The following is a 20797-nucleotide window of genomic DNA, read 5'->3' as shown; positions in this document are numbered from 1 at the left end:
ATCTCCAGTGGCTCAGCTAGCTCCCAAGCTCGAGGGCTGAACGCTGCAAAGCTACTCGACGTGGCTCCTACGGTTCACTTGGCGCATAATCTCGGGGGCTGGACGCCGCAAGACTACTTGGATGATGACTTCCATGAAGATTCAAGACCCTCGGGTTGATTATTCAATCAATCCAAGGCTCGAGGGCTGATAAGCTACACCCAACAATCAATTTTTTCAAGTCAAAAGAGGAAGATTCAAGATTTTGACCCTTAGCCTGATTCTACGATTCAACCTAAGGCTCAGGGGCTACTCCATATGGAGTGCGACTTTTATCGCCCTCCATACATGAAGACTACAATATCATATTGATCAAGACTTTGAGCACACCATAGCCTCATGGCAGCTTTAAGAAGCATTGAAAGATTCAGCCTGACAAAGTACTCGAAGAGCACCAAGACTAGTCGGCGAATATCTCAAAACTACTCGAAGATTGCTGCATTCGACTATGAAGTGCTTGGGGGCTTGTCGGGGATACATCCCCAATACCCGCAAGGAAGGAAGAAGTCAGACTCCTACTAGGATTCCCCTGTAATCCTACTACGACTCATCTTGTGTAATCCTACTAGCACTCCTCCTTGTAATCCTACTAGCACTCCCCCTAGACTATATAAAGGAGGGCAGGGCTATCTAGCTCGGCAGGTCACACCTCAACACCCAAGCACAGGGCGTAATATACGGGCACCTTTAAACAGGACATAGGGTATTACGCTACCCCGGCGGCCCGAACCTGTCTAAATCCGTGTCTCGTGTCCTTGCTTTTACCTTCAAGTTCCAGGTCCGGTGATCCCTTGCTACACATTCTGCTATCTCGGGTACCCCTTGGTAGACGGCTGGTATAAAACACCGACACTCCCTGCCTCCACCACCGCCGAAGCCGCGAGTTGGAAGTCCGGTGAGCGGCGAGAAGGGTGGTGGCAGGGCCACCTCTGTCTCTCCCGAATCCCACTCCTAACCCTAGATCCCGTGGCTGCCACCACTGTCGTCGTGGCTCGGAGCATTGCTCCCCCCTCCGCCGCGCCATTGGCCCTACCACCTGCCGCCGCCTGGATGCCCTCCGGATCCCAATCGTGCGGGCTGACCTGGCGCGGCGGCATAGGACGCCGCATGGGGGCGCTGCTACCGCGGCACGAGGAGGACACGGGGGGTGCGGCGGCTTGGGCGGCCGCGGCCAAGTCCGCCCTCCCAGCTTCCTGCCTCCACCGTCGACGGGCAATGCTCGGCGGTCGGATTCCGGTGGGGCCTTGCCTCCGCCTCCCTCTCCCCCTCCATCGTCGCTACCGCCGTGGGGTGGCTCGCAGGCACAGGAACCGCCTGCCCCTCCTCCGCCACCATGCCTGGGGCCGGTGGTGGGCCATGGGACGCGTGTGTGGCGTGCTGCGGGTTCGGGAACCCGTACACCATCGCGGCCGCCTCTGCAAGGCTCAGCCTTTTCTTGGGCGTGTTGCCGGATGGTCGTAGGAGTCGCCATTGGTGGAGGTCGCGGGGGTCGCCGGGCGGCCACACGCGGGTATGGAGGCAACGCCCTTGGTGGGGTCATGCTCCGCCCCTAGATCTGGTGCGGCGGGACTCACAGGCATAGTCAATCTACGCAGTGTGCTCGTCGGTGGAAGACGTCCCCTCACCCCACACCATGGTTGTTGGTCGCTCTTCGCCGGCTTAGGCTCCTACCTGCCACACGCGATCCTAACCCCTTTGCCCTACCCTTCCCTTCCTTTCCCCCGTCCCTTCACCCCACCTCACCCTCGTCGTGCTCTGATCGCTCTTCATGGATGGCCCATGGATGAACCACTTGCTGCCGGAGCCTCTGCCCTATTGCAGTGGGTCGCTTGCTCTTCTGCCGATGGTTGTCATCGAGATGGCGGTCGTTGACATGTTCCCCATTGTTGTCGTCGTGGATTGCTCGCTGCCATCCCATCGATTTGCCTCTCATCCAGGCCTTGGCAGTCCACTGCGTGGAGTTGGTTTTGGAGGCCTTAGTGAAAGATTTGCCCGGCATTTGCTGGTGCTGATAATGGTTGCGTTCCTTAATGTAGATCACCTCGCTGGGGGCGTTGTTGCGGCCACCAAATCCATTTGGTTTTGCCAGGTGAAGACTTGGTCTACTCCTCCGTGGGCAGACGAACGATGGCGGCGTTGGCATCGCTTCCCCCTTGGAGGCATCGTCTTGCATGACATTCGATGCCTCGCATGACATTCTTTCTCTACCTCCGCTAGCTCCGGGTTGTTAGGCTATCGGTGATGTGCGTGTGTTCATGGTGTCCTTATCTCCTGCAAGTTTCAGTCGTCTTAGGTCATGTTTAGTGTAGTGGCAATGTTGTGGTCTCCTTTTAGTATTGTTGTTTGTCGCAGGTGGTGGTTCTTGTAACTCTGCGCTTTGGGGTCTCTCCTAAAGTTGCATCGTTGTAATTCTCTTCTTAATGAAAAATATGATATACACATCTTAAAAAAAAAGAATGCAAGAATGCAAGCACAGATCTGGTACAGATTTAATCTCACAAAACTTGTATTGCAAGGGAGTATCTATGGGCAACCCTAGCATGGATACATAAGGTTGCAAAAACCAAACTGACGTGATATCTGCTGAAACATACAAAAGCATGATCTGTGTGATACTTCTGTTGTCAAACAATGAGGGCATAAACTAAACACATCAAAACTCATGCTGGAAGGTGCAGCACGGTCTAAGCAACATTTGCCCGGAAAAATGGGCTGCCGGACACTGAGTATTTACAATGCCATGTCAACAAAAACTCACAGCATGGATGAAATAGGCAAGATAGGATGACCCGGTACATGAGGGAAACTTGCTATCTGTACCTCGACCTGCTATAACTGATGGACGCAGGAGCGCACTCGCACATCATCAATCGTCGAAGAAAGGGAGAGAACACCATACAATTGCTGTACGAGGCGAAGCAGTACAAGTGGTCCTTCCCTATCGGCGGTTCTCAGGCGGTACGGTTGTCTGGCTCACTATGCCCTTGCTAAAATAGTCTGCGATCACGGAAAACCCATCCTTCGAACCCCTCAACTGCCTGAAAAATAGCTTCTGCTTTGTTCTAGCTTCTGCTTTGCCTCCATAACAGATCTATATTCAGGTGCACATTCCGGGCATTCTTTTTCATTGTCCCCAAGGCAGCGGAGGTGGAATGAATGCATGCACATGAAATGGACAGCTGGAAGATCAAGGGTGAAAGTACAAGCAGTACACTTGCTGAGTTGGAAAACTTTCGCATTTGTCTTGAGATCTTCAATCTCCCTTTTCATCAATTCCGTCTCCTCCTGTAAAAAAGTATTGTTTGAGAGCATGTTCGATTTCAATCATTGTAGACTAATTCTTGCTTATCACAAATCATGCTACATCTGAGAATGATTATGATAATCCCTCTTTTATACACGAGAAATATAAAAGATTTACTTGTGCATGTGCTTGATATAGGACTATTAATCTTTAGACATGCTCAAATTGCTGTATCAATAGGACATTCTTCTATTCAAGATTTCAAGTGAAACTTTGGAGTGGGTCATCATTAATTTCAAGAATTTCAATGCTACAATGCAAGCAAATTTTTAATCACATATTCTGATTTCAATGTCATACTGCCAAAACTAAAAGAAAGGGGAAACTCAACCATCGGGAGAAAATGCCCCCCTTTGTCTCAAGAAAGGGGAGTACCGAACCATTTAGGGAGGTACTCACGTCACAATAAAGGGGAGTAGTGAACCACTTAGGGAGGGATACTCACAATAATGCAAGCACCCAGGTTCGATTCAACCCCTAACCATTTAGGGAGGTACTAACACACCTGCGAGCACCCAGGTTTCACGCTACATCAACCGGAGCCCTACCTCGTCCGCTTCGACAACGCAGCCCACACGGCGGAGGCGCGCTGCCACGGACGCTTCACCGGTGGGGGCATCGACATCTACCTCCGCCCGTGGTGCAGCCTCATGCACGCCCTCGGCTTCCGCATTTTTTACAGGTTACGTCTCTATCTCAACAGTATTCCGTCCCACGCATGGACGCTGGAAATCGTTGAGAGAGTCATCGGCCATAAGTGCGCTCTGCAGCACATCATCACCGACCTCATCCAACCGGCAGACTCCAGGCACATTGAGCTTTGGGCATGGACGGTGGACCCGAGCGAGATCCCAAAGAAGGTCTGGCTCGCCTTCACGCACAGTTCGGCGGCCAAATCCTCCATCTTCTCCGTGTCGGCCGAGCCTCCATCGGCATATTGGCAACAAGGCACTCGTTACGAGGTCTTCATACATATGCCTCTACTGGAGGGCTACACGGCTGCTGCATGCAATCTCCAGCAGACCGTCCCACGCTCTGCTTTCAGCCCAAGAGGCGGACGCCACAATGGGGGCCTGGCTAGGCCTGCTGGCACACGCCGCCTAGCCACGCAGGCCCACGTCCGACACCCAGGCCATGACCAGCGAGGCCAACACGGCCCTTGCAGCCGATGAAGCCCAGCAGGAGGGGCAGGGTGGCGGAGACCAGGACCTGAGAGAGATAAACTCTCTGTTTTGCACCCCTTCTCCGCCACTGCTCCAGGAACCAGGACAGCGTCGCCAACATCACAGACACACTTTTGACATGACAGTTGTAAGAAGTGCGTGGCTAGCGAAGAAATCGTCCATCCCGACGTCCAAAAAAGCGCAAAGGAATTTATGGCGCAAGCTGGGGATCTCCAACGACGAGATGGCACCCATCGATGAGGTTCTGCGTGACTTCCTCTCCATGTTCCGCGGACCCCTCCTGGAGAACATCATGGCAGCCATGACGGCCATCTTTCACCTCGATGACGAAGGAGCGAACATGCTGGATGAAGCACTAATGCATCATGCAAGTATAGCCGCGGTGGAGATACAATAGGTAAATGGGGAGGCTACAACATAGAGATGTGACGACGACTTCGAGCGTAAACCGGTACTACATGTATCAATTCCTTTCATCTTTATCATCAGCTGTACTCCAAAGCTCTGCTGGCTGCGACCTTCGGGCTCGTAAACCTACACGCCCTGCTAGCTTCGACCTTCGTGCATCTATGTGTACCGTGAACCTACGAACCACTATGCAATTAGGACGACCTACTGCCAACGTCAAACAAACGCTACAAATAGCAACCGCCAACGACTACGAACGTACAGCCGCCAACGACTACGAACGTACAGATGAACTAAGCGGTGTGTAAGATGGGAGACAAAACACTGCATCATGTCGAACGGCAACATAGATATTTTATCATGGAATGTCCGAGGTCTAAACACGGCAGCCCGATGCCTAACCGTACACGAAATAATGAATTCAATGCCGTGCCAAATCACGTGCCTACAAGAGACGAAATTACAATCGGTCAACTCCACTTAGGCTACCTTTCTGGGAGCCTACAAACTAAACTGTTGCGTATAAACCGGCGACAGGCACGAAAGGAGGAATCCTCCTGCTATGGAATGACACGACAGTACACATTTAGAACGTAACGATCGGACATTATTCAATTCGGCAAACGTAACAATTCGACATTGCATGACAACCTTCATGCTAACCACTGTATACGGCCTGGCGAGACGACCCGAAAAAGAAGCGTTCCTACGACACATGCGGACGCTCAAACCACCTAACGACACAAAATGGATAATACTAGGGGATTTCAACTTAATCTACTGCGCAAGAGATAAGAACAATATGAATCTCAATCGGAGGCTAATGAATAGATTCAAAAATGCCATCAACTACAGCGGTCTAAAGGAGATAAGCCTGCAAAATAGAAAATTCACATGGAGCAATGAGCGAAGGACACCCACGCTAGTTCGTCTTGATAGTGTTTTGCAACCAAAGTTGGGACGTCCAATTCGACAATTGCCTCCTCCACGCGCTATCATCATCCCACTCCGACCACTGCCCCCTACTACTAACCACCCATGTCACCCTCAGATGCCCTACACCTTTCAAATTCGAAAATTTTTGGGTACGACTGCCCCATTTCCAACAGGTGGTTTCCACGGCTTGGAATGCCCCGACACATCACACGGAACCTTTCCACAAGCTGGGCCATAAGCTATATGTAACATCGAAGGCGCTAAAGCAATGGAGCACGTCAATGCTATCCGACGCAAGAATGAAGATGCACATGGCTCAGGAGGTAATATTGCATCTCGATGAGGCACAAGATGTCAGGACGTTGTCCACTGCAGAAACACGACTAAGGGGAAAATTAAAACAGCGACTTATGGGATGGGCAGTCATCGAGAAGGCCCAGAAAAAGCAATGCTCCAGGATCACATACCTAAAAGATGGAGACGCCAATAGAAGGTTCTTCCACTTAAAGGCAAATGGAAGAAGAAGAAAGAACTTCATACAAAGACTACGGTTTCTGGGTCTTTTCCCATAACAACAAACAACGAGTTGTGTAGGAACATTTTGACAGTATCATGCAGGAACTGCCACTCAGAACGCTCGATTTAAACTGGCCAACACTAAATTACCCACGGTCGACCTCTCTTCACTCGACAACCCTTTTACAGAAGAGGAAGTCCCGCATGCCATCACACAAATGCCAAAAAACAAAGCACCGGGACCTGACGGCTACACAGGTATCTTCTTCAACACCTGCTGGGAGACGATCAAGTACGACCTCATGGCAGCAATCAACTCCCTACACAACTCTCACTGCGCAGACTTAAAACTTGCTAAACAAGGCCACAATCATCCTAATCCCCAAAAAGGATGGCGCGGAGGACATCGCAGACTTCAGACCCATTAGCCTAATTCACACTATTACGAAGATCATAACAAAGATCCTAGCCCTACGCCTAGCTGCATTCATGCACCAACTGATCTCACCCTATCAAAGCGCCTTCATCAAAGGAAGAAGCATCCATGACAACTTCCTCTACTACGAAACATGGCACACCGATTCCACCGAAACAAAGAACCGGCTTTGCTCATGAAGCTTGACATATCCAAGGCTTTCGACTCAATACGGTGGGACTACCTACTCACGATGATGCAACACAGAGGATTCCCATAGAAATGGAGGGACTGGATCACGGCCATCCTGACCACATCAACATCGTGAATTTTGCTGAATGGGATCCCCTTGGACCATATACAACATGGAAGAGGACTTCGACAAGGTGACCTGCTCTCACCGCTACTTTTCATCCTAGCGATAGACCCGCTACAACGCCTCTTGACGGTCGCCACGGAGAAAGGCCTGCTTAACAAGATGAACAGCCAAGCGTCAAGAATGAGAACATCCATGTACGCTGACGACGCGGTAATTTCATCAAACCCACCACACGAGACGTCACGAATTTGAAGAACCTACTACAAAATTTCAGGGAAGCGACCAGCCTCAAGACAAACATCCAAAAAAAACAAGCGCCGCACCGATAAGCTGCACCAACATTCACATACACGAAGTGCTACGCAACCTCCCGGTCGCGCGGAGGAACTTCCCGATAAAATACCTGGGCCTACCTCTAACGGTCACACGCCTACTTCCCGACAAAGCTTCAGAAGGGTGTTATGAATTTCTGTTTGCGCAGGCGAGTCCTTGACCGCTTTGATATAATTTTCCAGAAATTCCATCAGATATTGTGGGCTGTGCACAAATATATTCACGAAATCCATGGGCGACGGTATCATAAGCAAGTGCATGCTGTTTGAACCTCTTCTTGTCGTAGGATCTCCAACATCCGTGCAGAGCCTTAACAGTATTTCAACTGTTTCAGCAGGTCTATGTTCCACAAAAATTTTCCCATATTCTTTTACAGTAAGACCTGCTTGATTTGCCTCAAGGCTAGATATATATTGCAGTGCCTCATCATATCTACCCAGATCCTCAAGTAAAATCTTCAAGTACAACTCATGCCTCCCAGCCTTTTTTGCCACAAAGCATGTTCATGATATCCAGCAGCACGGCATACTCTTATGGCAGTTTCCACATCAAACTTGATTTCACCTATCCCATCTTCATCTTTGATGAAATCATTAAGTTTCTCCACATCTTTCAATTTGGTATAGCAGTTCAACAGAAGGGTGGTGTGGTCTTTGGATGCTAACCCTCTATCATGTAACTTCTCTAAATAATTTGTCAAGTTGTAGATGCGCTTTGCATCAAGGAACTTCTGCATAACATATGATGGCTCAAGATGACCAATAGTGTGGATATACTGGGACATAGCCTCATCATATTCCTGTTTCCCATACAGATGGTCTTCCGCAGCACCTCAGCAGTTGAAGCAGGATCTGCCTGCTGATTTTGTACAAGATTGATTGCAACTGTATAAAGATTTTTCTTGAACAACATATCAAGCTTACTTTCCATGTCTTTTTCTCCAATGCACAGAATTTTGTTGTCAGCCATAATAAGGATAATATAACCCCATTCACAGACCAAGTGCGAAACATCCCCCACAGGCATGCAACGTGCAATAAGCCGATTCTTAAGATCATAAACATTAAGGGTACCCTTCTGAGTCCTCTGATCTTCCATAATGCAAAGTAAATAACCTCGAAACCAACCTACAAACTTCTTCTCACCATCAAATGCCCAGCAAGGACCCCTACCATCGACTTCATAGAAATACACAGCTTCAGGTCTACCAATAATCAGATCCTGTTGATTGAATATGGAATAGATAAGGTTTGCAGCTAAAAAGATCAAATTATAGTAACAAATGTATTAGAATAACACAGGTATGATGGATAAAGAAGTACATGAGCAACAAAATAACTGATTGCCCGAAACTATAAAACCAGCCTAAAGTTTTCTAAATTTGTTGTATACATTGTCTTATGGACAAAACCACATGGCCAACGTCTGTAACCAACTGGATAGTGATTTTGTGGATTAGGACCCCGTTTTTAGTACTGAGCCTATTTGGACAATGCACACACGTTACCCGCCAAGGGTTTGTTGTTGCTGCAACAGCGTTGTAGTTGGCAGGTTACAGCAAATTCAAGGCTAGACAAATTAACCACAAAGTTCCTGCTAGTAAAACATCTTTTGGTCATGAACTGCACCCTAGTCTGTCTAAATTATTTGCAAGTCAAGCAACTGACCAAATAAGTCCTAAAGCATATTAAATTGCACAAAAGTTTGCAAAATGAACCGGTAAAGCTACATGATTAGAAAATTAGCAGAGGAACATGTGCAAACCCCTACCATTCGGTCACTCATTGCCACAGCATTGGTCTGGCAACCAATCTGATCAAGTGTTTGCCTCCTTGGTGGTTGAACATGCAAGCTGAACAAGGATACAGAGCTAGGAGTTACAGCAAAGAGCTGATGTGCTTGCCCCTCAACTCGGAAACCAAGACCAGTGATAGGCAAACTAGTGCTGCCATCAGCCTCAACCTGCAACTTGAAGCGTGTAACACGCTCACGTGCGATGTCTCCTTTGATGCAATAAATGAAACCATTGTCCAGTCCAATGGCAATCAACACTATAGTGGTGCTTCTTCTAGAACCATAAACGATGTAATCTGCAAAAGTCAGCAAAATAGCCAATTAAACTAGAATCGTATGCAAACATACATACGTATAATCCATACAAATCCAGTAAAGATCATCTGAAATGCATTACACTGCGGTCAGAATGAACTAGGACAATTTACCTTTGCTTGAGGAAATTGGTCAGTGAAGACGCGCAGAATTTGAACACAGAAAGGAGTTGTTGTACTTGATCCCTCTTCTTGTACTTTATCAGGGATATTTACATATTTGCCACCGTTGCAAATGGCACTCCTTCATTTGCCACTTTTACGGGAGCTTCTACGTTTTTGTCATCGCGAACGAAACGAAGCAACAGACCGCGACAGCATGTAAAAGGGGTGCCAAAAGACCTGTGTGCCCTCGCCTTTCTCCTCCGTTAACCTCCTGCTAACAGACCCGACGCCATCCATCTACCCTTCCCCATCTCCACTTCTCCCCCAGGCCTCCCTCCTTCCTGCCTCCCCGACGACAAACCCTAGGTCAGAGCGGCGGCGGCGGAGGCCATCAATCTCCCCTTCCCCATCTCCCCCGTTCCCCATCTCTGTGGTCTCCGTGTGCAGCGGGTCAACAATGGAGCCTCCTCCCTGGTAAGCCGCAAACCATCCCCTCTTCATTGAGTATAGTGTTTGCCACAAAGGAGTTGGATGTTTCTAACTCCGTATTTTCATTATTATACCAGGATTGATCCTGGAAATGCGTTTAGAATAGTGGTTAAGGTTAAAAAGTATAAGGCATTTGCGGAGTCTGGTATTGTAGAAATTGATGAACAAGAACATGTGCTGTGGTTTGATAGATGCAGTGGCTATAATCTGGATAGTTTTGTTATTGAAATGGCTAGCAAGATATACCGGGGATCTAGTCAGACAATTTCAGTGTGGTCTGTGGATGTTGACAGTGAAGCTGAGTGGAAGGTTAGGAAAAATGAGCATTTTGAGTCAATGATTAAGCACAGATGGAATGTTGGATCGGAACCACGCCCGTTGCTCGTCCCTTCTTCCCCCATCCGCCACACGCAAGCCATGTCGCTACTCCAACATTCCATCTGTGCATAATCATTGACTTAAAATGCTTATTTTTCCTAACCTTCCACTCAGCTTCCCTGTCAACATCCACAGACCACACTGAAATTGTTTGACTAGATCCTCGGTATATCTTGCTAGCCATTTCAACAACAAAACTATCCAGATTATAGCCACTGCATCTATCAAACCACAGCACATGTTCTTGTTCATCAATTTCTACAATACCAGACTCCGCAAATGCCTTATACTTTTCAACCTTAACCACTATTCTAAACGCATTTCCAAGATCAATCCTGGTATAATAATGAAAATAAGAAAATACAGAGTTAGAAACATCCAACTCCTCTGAGGCAAACACTACACTCAATGAAGAGGGGATGGTTTGCGGCTTACCAGGGAGGAGGCTCCATTGTTGACCCGCTGCGCACGGAGACCACGGAGATGGGGAATGGGGGAGATGGATGGCCTCCGCCGCCACCACCGCTCTGACCTAGGGTTTGTCGTCGGGGAGGCAGGGAGGAGGGAGGCCTGGGGGAGAAGTGGAGATGGGGAAGGGGAGACGGATGGCATCGGGTTTGTTAGCGGGAGGTTAACGGAAGAGAAAGGTGAGGGCACACAGGTCTTTTGGCACCCCTTTTACACGCTGTCACGGGGACGTGGCGTGCCGCGTCAGCAAAAGTGGCAAATCTGTTGCTTCATTTCGTTCGCGATGGTAAAACGTAGAAGCTCCCGTAAAAGTGGCAAATGAAGGAGTGCCATTTGCAACGGTGGCAAATATGTAAATATCCCACTTTATCAAGGTCGAAAACCTTGAGACATATAGCCGATGACTGCGAAGATGACTGATCATCATCTCCAACCGTGACAAGAACATTTTTTTGCTGATCACACAGACAGATAAGTTGTTGATTAAGTATATGATGTAGCTGTAGGCTCACAATAAAACAGTGAATAAATGTTTCACAGAGCAGGAACAGGTCGTACCTAGTAAATGATCTATGGTACTGGCACCAATACTGAACCAAATGGTAGTTTTACCCCGAGAATAGGGAATTCGATAGGCCAAAACAAATGAAATCACTGATGATAACTGTTGATGCAATCAACTAATTCAACAAAGGTACTGTCCAATTTCAGACACGATTTTCTGGCAAGCTCAGTCACAATGCAAGACCATAGAGGATTGGCAAGCCTCACGTCAGTTGGACATACTGAACAGCTAATTCCAAGTAGTAAGAAGAAACATACCATCTTTTCTTTTTTGTTTTTAATGCACCCTAATTACACATGACCCAGGAGTAGACGACACTAACTAGTACAGTAACAAGAAACCTATCAACAAATTCAACAACTTTCCGAAGCGGAGAAGAACCCCGCCGCATCAGATCGAGTCCGAGCGCCCATACCTTGAGCTGCTGGAGGAAGAGGACGGAGGAGGCGTGGGCCTGAAAGCCGTAGGAGAGTCGGAACCCGCGGTCGAGGAGGCCCACGGTGCCATCATCGCACCCCACCACGACGCGGCCGCGGCCGCCCGAGGAGCAAGTGACGCGGCCCGTGATCTCGGCCAGCACGGCAGCGGACGACGATCCCCGCCACCCCGCCACCGCGGCTGACCGCCTTCTCCTTCAAAAACTCGAACTTGCACCACTGGTACATGCCGGGCCGATGCAAGGCGGGCGGATCGGGCTCGGCGACGGACAGTAGGGGGAAGCAGGAGGGGAGGGGAGGGAGGCCGCGCGGTCGGGTGCGACTGCACCGGGTGCCTACTGCCTACGCCTACACGTGCGGCGTGGCGGTGCGACCAGACCAGGAGAGGTTCGGGTCGGACCCGAGCGCGACACCGGACACGCACGTAGTAGGCTACTTCCTCCGTTTTAAATTGAAAAGGTCGTTTTCACTTTTGTAGGTTCAATATTTGTATGCATGTAGATATACTCCCTCTGTCAAAAAAAAGAACAAATTAACAAAGAAGACAAATAACCATGCAACCCTGCTGTTAGGCAGTGGCGGAGCTAGCGAATTCTCACGCTAGGGCCACTATCTAAGCACGTAAACCACCCAAAACAAGCCACATAAGCATCGTAATAGCATATAATATATGATTAAGAGTATATCTCAATTTCAAACCTAAGTGTACAACAGGCTCAATAAAAACTTGAAGCGGTACAAAAAGAAATACATAAGTTGTGCCGATTTAGTTCATCTCCACCAATTTAGAAGCATGTGAACATGAACCTACGTATACAAATTGGAGTATTGGACTATTTCATACTGTGCCATTGTCTTTAATTGTGGTTGAATATTGAAGAGTAGGTTGCCTTGGTGGAATTATAAGCGTTAGAGAAAGGGAACAAAACGATTTCGATGTCTTGGTGGTCCTCTCCATTGTGTAATTCTAGTAGAAGTCTACAAATTGCAGCATAAATAATCAATGAATTCAATTTGTTCAACTAAAGTAGAGAAAGGATTGGGACTGCCGGATTGTGGAATGAAGAGGGACGATCTCCCTCCTGCATCTCACGCACGGCCGCGGGCCGCACCGGCACCCGCTCGCTCCTCGCCTCGTCGAACCCGGCAGCACGGCATAGAGGCGCATTGGCCGCCGATCTGAGAGCCGGGAGCGCCGTGCGCCGCCGCTTGCCGATGGGTTTGCTGAGAGGGAGCGCGTGAGCGCAACCGCGCAGGGCAGGGCGTCGGGCGGTCGATCAGGCAGTCAGGACGATGTGCATGGTGCGCCTGCCCTTTTGCCCCGCAGGGCTACTGCTGTGCTGCCCTCTGCTGGGCCACGTCTGCCTAGGGCCAGTCCTTAGAAATACAACTGGGCCAAGGAAAATGAAGTTGTGGGTACAAGGGATAATCTGGGCCACGCCTAGGGTGGTGGCCCTAGTGGCCCTAGGCCCTAATCCACCCCTGCTGTTAGGAGTCACTTTCAATAAAAACGTTTACGTTAGATTCACGATAGCACTAATCAAGGAGCATGGCGGCATGCAGATTAGTTGCCCCTGATATTTTTCTTGGGCTATGAAGAGTAGTTGCCGCTGGGATTAGGCTGGGTCATTTGGATCTGGATTTTCTCTATCATTTGGATGCTTCAATACCATAGAATAATCCTAAATACCATAGCTTGGTTACTTAAATATTATAGCTTGAATGCTCGAATATCATGACTTGGATACTTGAATACCATGACTTGGATACTCAAATACCATAACTTGGATGTCAAAAATACCATCATTTGGATCTTGCCATGATTTGGTTTGCATTCTTGGAACCTAGAAAACCTACAAAGGTACATGCTAGACAAAGCATTAGTCCTAATGATTACGTTATCACTCAATCATCAAAATCACAAATTATGGCTTAATGAGACCATGCTCGCTACATATGCTTATCATCATGATCTATGGGTCCATGCATGAATTAAATAGTTTGTGGACATTGTATGTACTTAACGTGACACAACAGTCGTCTACACTAGCTCGAAGGTAGTAGGTTGTTTCCCACTATTTTCTAAGACAAAGACGAGTTCGAATAGTTAACGGTGTATTTAGTTTGTTGGGTGGATATGGATACGGAATCATCAGAACCTAGTGGCGGCGTTTGGCGTTTGGTTTGTATCACATGACCAGCCCATCTATTGTCAATCTATTTTGTGTGGTGTTAATAACAAGCAGTAGTAGGATCAATCGATTCCACGACAAATCATCATATGACCCGTGCGCTTTACATATGGGATAGACCTCATCCGTCAAATCAAACGCGTCGTTATATATCATGTCTCAAAAAACATTACAACAATGATATATGTAAGGGGTACTACTTTCTTACAGCATCTAAGACAGATGACTCCTATCCATCACCAATACAAAAAAAACTATTGTTTTGATGATATAAGTGCTCCAGCGGATTACCAAACCTATCCCATTACCAATTTTTTTTTGCAATCACCAAAAACACTCTCCCACTCACCCAAATGAAGGTGATGCATATCCCCTATTCCCCTTACCCATCCACCATTATTCTTGGCGCCAGGACATTTCACCACCGCTCCGCACTGTCGCTTGGCCACATGGAGGATGCCTCCCTCATGTACCCTACTTCGTTTCACCACCACGCTCTACTAGAGGCCATGGACGACGACACTGGTCGGTGAATCAAGCTCCAACATGGCCGGATCAAGCAACGTCTGCGCAGCCCATAATGTCACGATGCTGCTGGTGAAAGCTGAACCCAAGCCTGAACCCAAGCCACTGTATGTCAACCGCCTGCTTGAGCTCTTCATCCCTGTCGGTTGACGCATCCACTGCCGGCCTCAAGTCCCAAGGGCCAACACCAAGAAGCCCCACCTTCAACTCCTCGCTTCCCCCAGCCTCCGCGCTTGCGCTCCTTGTCCTTAACCTCAGCCAAGCTCGTGTGCTGCCAAGAAGCACCCCGTCTTACTGCGACCTTCGCCACCTCCATGTCCCTCCACCTGCCCTGACTCAGCAGGTGAGACCGGCCATGGAGGCTCGAGGCCCACGTGGCGTCAACAAGCTCAAGGAGGAAAGGTGGGGCTGCGCTAGAATTTGAGGAAGGGAGGGGGCAACGCCGGAATATGATGGAGGGGCATCACCAGAATCTGATGGAGGGGTGGCATCGGAATATGAGAGCGGAGAAGGAAGAATCAGCTATGCCGACATGTAGGATCCACAGGTTGGGCAAGATTTTGCGTATGCGTTTTTGGTAGCCTACGGCAGTGATCACCGAAAATGCAAGACTAGTACTCTCCCCATTTAATTTCAAATTATAGGTCGTTTTTATATTTCTACATGCATAACTTTCACTATGTATCTAGACATAATATATATCTAGATGAATAGCAAAATCTTTGAATATCCAAATGCTAAAATGATCACAATTTGGGACGGAGGGAGTATTGGGTACGGAGAGAAACTATTTTGGCTATGAGGCATGAGGACTCTGCTACAGATGCTCTTATTTAGTACCTTTTAGGGTGTGATTAGTTGTCTTTGAGGGCGTCATTCTGTCTGGTGTCTTGCTACATACCATCCCAGGCTAGAATAACATCACACAAATAGTCATATATCTGGTTTTGTTTTCTGTTTTGGGCTTGTATACCAATTTGCATGTGTTTGATTACAGCGCCAAAACTTTGGGTGAATGACAACTTTGGGTGAATGACACATGGACCCTTACACCCGATGGATCTCCCACACCGCATTGCATCATGCTAGCCCATGAAGAGAAGATTTCGCATACCACTCGGGGCTTAGTAAAAGTGATATTAAATACCAGAGTACATGGACCGGCCCCATTAACATCCGGTCAAGCTCCGCCTCTCGAAATGGGGGATGCTTAATCACTAGTTTGTGATTTTTCTTATCTACTACACCAACACACATGCTATCCATGCTATTTTACTCATCAATCCATTGCTAAGCAAACCTACCTCCTGATAATCTCGATATTTTTGAAAAGCCGGAAGCAATCAATAATCATACCTCTTCCAAAAACCATATGTTCATATTGATTTTTTTCGTTAACCATAAGTAATGATGGTTTGGTATGATTGAGTATAATAAGCGTGATGTGCATGCAGTTAAAAACCTATAAAGTACGAAGTACATTCTTTTAAAACATAGCTCGTAACTGAAATTTGAACTAGCCACTGCCATAATATCATGAATTCAATTCTTTTCTAGAATAGCTATTCTTCATTATCCTTTTCCTACATATTTTCAGGACCACTCTAAACACCCATACGATGTTGGTGCAAATATATAGTCGCCTCTCGCTATCCTAAGCAGCAGCATCGGAAGTAGGCTGCGACACGACAACATCGTAAAAAAAATGAGATCTGGTTTGGGGGCTTAGAATTTCGCTAAAACGATCTAGGGATTTCACTAGAAAAACCCTTTCATTGGAGATAATATGCAGTGGTGGAGGCAGAACCGAGCACGCACCGGGGGGGGGGGAGATGCACCTGCGGAGCATGGGTTAAAGTACCCCGACTCAAGTGCTATATTATCCAAAGCTAAACTAATTATTTGCATTGAAAAGTATGCATAACGCACGAAGTTGTAAATGAATTGCCGACAGGCATAAACTACCTTGCATACCAGCAGACTAACCGTGAAGGGAGAGAGATTCTGTATGTATGTGTTATGTTCCAGCCTCTGGTTAGGGCGGACGGGGCAGCCGCTTTGTACAATGTGCAAAATGGTCCCCACGTACATATACGAAAAGTGGTATATGTATTTCATACGGCCTGACAGAAAGTACCATACTGACGGGACATAGGCCCCCTTTCGCAGGGCTTCTTGAGCGGCTTCTCCACCGACTTCTCACAAAACCCTGCCCAACAGGTAGAAACGAAATGGCTCCGCTCGAGAAACCTCACGATTCCCGCTGAGAGGAGCCAGGAGAGGAAGGAGAAGCCTAAAAAACGGGCTTCCCGCGGCTTCGCCCCCGTCGTGGGGCCAAAGTCCCCATCTTGCCCATGGGCGCACGGGGGCCAAAGGATGGCGCGGGCGCGGGTGCAGGGAGGTCGGAGGACACCGTCGGTGGCGGCGCTGGTGCGGGGAGGGCGGAGGGTGGCAGCGGCGTGGATGCGCGGGGACCAAGGGAGGCAGCGGCGGGGGGTGTGGGGGCCAAGGACAGCGGCGGCGCGGGGCGCGCGGTGGAGGACGGCTGGCGGCGGCAGGCGCGGAGCGGAGGGGGTCAACAGCGTGCGCTGGGGCGCAAGGCAAGATGGAGATGGAGGGCGATGGAGTAGAGGCGCGGGGCGGTGGTGGCCACGGGTGAATATGGATAAGAAAGAGAGGAAGGGAAGGAAAGGGGGAAGAATAGGAAGAGAAGAGAAAAGGAGAAAGGAAAAGGAAAAAAAAAGAAAAGGGAGAGAATGGGAAATAAAGAGAGGAGAAAAAATAGGAAGAAAAGAGAAAACTGAAAAATAAAAAGGACAAGGCTATTATAGACATTTTCTCATTTTTATCCATGTTACACAGCTACGAGAAACCGTTTTGCCAAACACTTTTCCATCCAGACAAGCTGAAGTCAAAAAAAGCTGCTTCACTGAAGAAATCGCAGCCGTTTCAGCCACAGCCGTAGCCCTATATATGCACGGCCCGCCTATGACCTACAATAGCGAGATGGCGAGCAAGTGTGAGACGGTGAAGTTTCATGACAGCTAGTAGTTACTTGTAACTTATGCCCTTGTCTGAGAAAGAGAAGCCAAGCAGTGCTCAATCCAAACCTTAAAAACGCGGCTAATTAGACCAACAATCAGCCGTGGGTGTGAGAGTATAGATATGCATGCATGTTGCCTTGAAAATTTATTGCAGCTCTGAGTAAGCATGCAGTAGCTTCTTCACCTCTTCAGAACTTTCCATGATAATATGCGTGGGCATGTGTTTAATTCTTTGCAAGATGGCAATTTTTGTATAACCCCTCCTGTACTACAAAGAGTTAAATGCAATGCATTAAAACTTTTCTTCAATGGAGCACACTTTTTAAAGAGGAACTAGATCAGCATCAGTAACAAAATTCTTAACTTTTTAAAGAGGAACTAGATCAGCATCAGCAACAAAAATTTTGCAATTGGTCAAGGACTAGGGGCTACCTCAAATCCAGCCATCGCCAAAGCGTAGGGTCGAGTCTCGTCTAGCACTAGTAGAGAACTGACTTTCGATCCACCTCCTTTTATCCCGGTTTAAAGTTGGCCCAGGACAAAAGGGGGTGCGGGGGGTGCGGAAATTTGGAGGGGAGCATTAGTCCCGGTTGGTAATTGCAACCGGGACTAAAGGCCCCTTTAGTCCCGGTTGCAACGGCTAGCTGGGGGGCGTCGGTGGCCGGACCCTTTTATCCCGGTTGGATCCTCCAACCGGGATAAACTTCCAACCGGGACAAAAGGTGTTTCCTTTTGTCTCGGTTGGAGTTTTTAACCGGGATAAAAACTCATCCCCTAACATATCCCGAGACAGAGACTTTCTTCTTCCTCCAGCCCGAGCCAGTCCAGCACATTGGTAGAGAGCTGAGCTTCACCTACTCTCCGGTGGTGCCCAAGCAAGGGAGGTGCTGCCCGAAGTTTTTTCCCTCATTTTCGTGGGAATTTGACTCAGCCAACAAGTGCTGCGAAGGTTTGCTACTTCATCCTTGTGTTATGCTTTGATTTATGCTTTGGAGATGGAAAGATTATTTGCTACAATGTGATGATGAAGTAGAAAAATGGAGAGGTATTTTGAGCTAGAATGTGAGGGAGATTGATGTGTCATATATAGTATGCATTATTTCAGTGGTTTAAAAATGATGCTACCTTGTCTAGACGGTTTATCTTATCAAATTCAATATGGTTTTTTAAATCCATATACTTGTTGAACTTGCATACCGTGTTCATTTCTGCGACGATGTTCTCCGCCGAGTAGCAACGTATGTCAAGAAGGAGGTTCGATTCTACGAGAAAGAGTGGATACGGACATCGTGACCGTGTCCCCTTTTCCGTAGCATCTAACCTCTTTCATGACGAAGTGCGGTGCCGCCTAGCTGAGGACATCCTCGCGAAATGAACACGGTCTTCAAGTTCAACAACTTCTGTAGTGGTAAGGAAAGAATTTTTGTACATAGATGACTTCTGCTACTTGTTGAACTTGCATACCGTGTTCATCTCGCCGAGGATGTTCTCCGCCGAGCAGCAATGTATGTCAAGAAGGAGGTTCGATTCTACGAGAAAGAGTGGATACGGACATCGTGACCGTGTCCCCTTTTCCGTAGCATCTAACCTCTTTAATGACGAAGTGCGGTGCCGCCCAGTTGAGGACATCCTCGCGAGATGATCACGGTCTTCAAGTTGAACAACTTATGCAGTGTTAAGATAATAATTTAAATATGTGTATTTGAATGTTCATGTTGTTGTATTGTACCATGTTGTTTGGATCTTTAATCGATTTTCACACGTAATCCATTGTCAAGTGTAATCCATTTTCATGCGTAATACGATGCAGATGGACCGGCAATGGATGTATAATGCAGACAGGCGGAGCAAGGTGTTTATTGATGGCTTGCATTATTTTCTCGAAGTGGCAAAAGCGAACAAGCCAGAGAATGGGTTCGTATGTTGTCCATACTTCCAATGCAATAACAGGAAGGAGTATTCAAAGGATTCCTGGGGGACTATTCACAGCCACTTGTTTAAATACGGTTTCATGCCTAACTATTTGGTTTGGACCAAGCACGGTGAACTAGGGGTTGTAATGGAAGATGGCGAGGAGGAGGAGGAAGATGACACCATTCCGGACTGGGTTGCAGGCCAAGCTTTTGCAGGTACTACAATGGGCGAGGCTGATGAAGATGAGTTTGCAGAAAATGACCCTACTGATGACCTTGGTCAGGTGATACGAGATGCATACAGAGATTGTGAAACTGAGAAGGAAGCAGCAAAGTTGCAGCGCATGATAGATGATCACCAAAAATTGTTGTACCTAGGTTGCCAGCAGGGCCATAAAAAACTAGGTACGACACTAGAATTTGTGCAATGGAAGGCAAAAAATGGTGTGTCCGATAAGGCATTTCAGGGGATGTTGAACATTGTCAAGAAGATTCTCCCCGAGAATAATGAATTACCGTCCACAACATATGAAGCTAAACAGATTATTTGCCCTCTCGGATTGGATGTTCAGAAGATACACGCATGCCCTAATGACTGTATCCTCTATCGTGGTGATGAATACGAGAAATTGGATGCTTGTCCCGTCTGCGAAGCCCTGCGGTATAAGATCAGGCGAGATGATCCTGGTGATGTCGAGGGGCAGTCTCCCAAGAAGAGAGTTCCTGCGAAGGTGATGTGGTATTTCCCTATAATACCACGCTTGAAGCGCTTGTTCAGGAACAAGGCGAATGCTAAGTTGATGCGATGGCACAAAGAAGACCATAAGGAAGATGAGATGCTGAGACACCCCGCAGATGGGGCACAGTGGAGATCAATTGATAGAACGTTCCCAGACTTTGAAAGTGAAGCAAGGAACATAAGGTTTGGTTTAAGCACTGATGGATTCAATCCATTCGGTGAGTTGAGTAGTGGTCATAGTACTTAGCCTGTGACCCTTTGTATGTTCAACCTTCCTCCTTGGCTGTGCATGAAGCGAAAGTTCATTATGATGCCGGCGCTTATCCAAGGCCCAAAACAACCCGGCAACGACATTGACGTGTACCTAAGGCCGTTGGTTG

The sequence above is a fragment of the Setaria italica genome, chromosome VII, assembly GCF_000263155.2.
Source record: "Setaria italica strain Yugu1 chromosome VII, Setaria_italica_v2.0, whole genome shotgun sequence".
NCBI lineage: Eukaryota > Viridiplantae > Streptophyta > Magnoliopsida > Poales > Poaceae > Setaria > Setaria italica.
Note: the sequence above shows the minus strand (reverse complement) of the source record.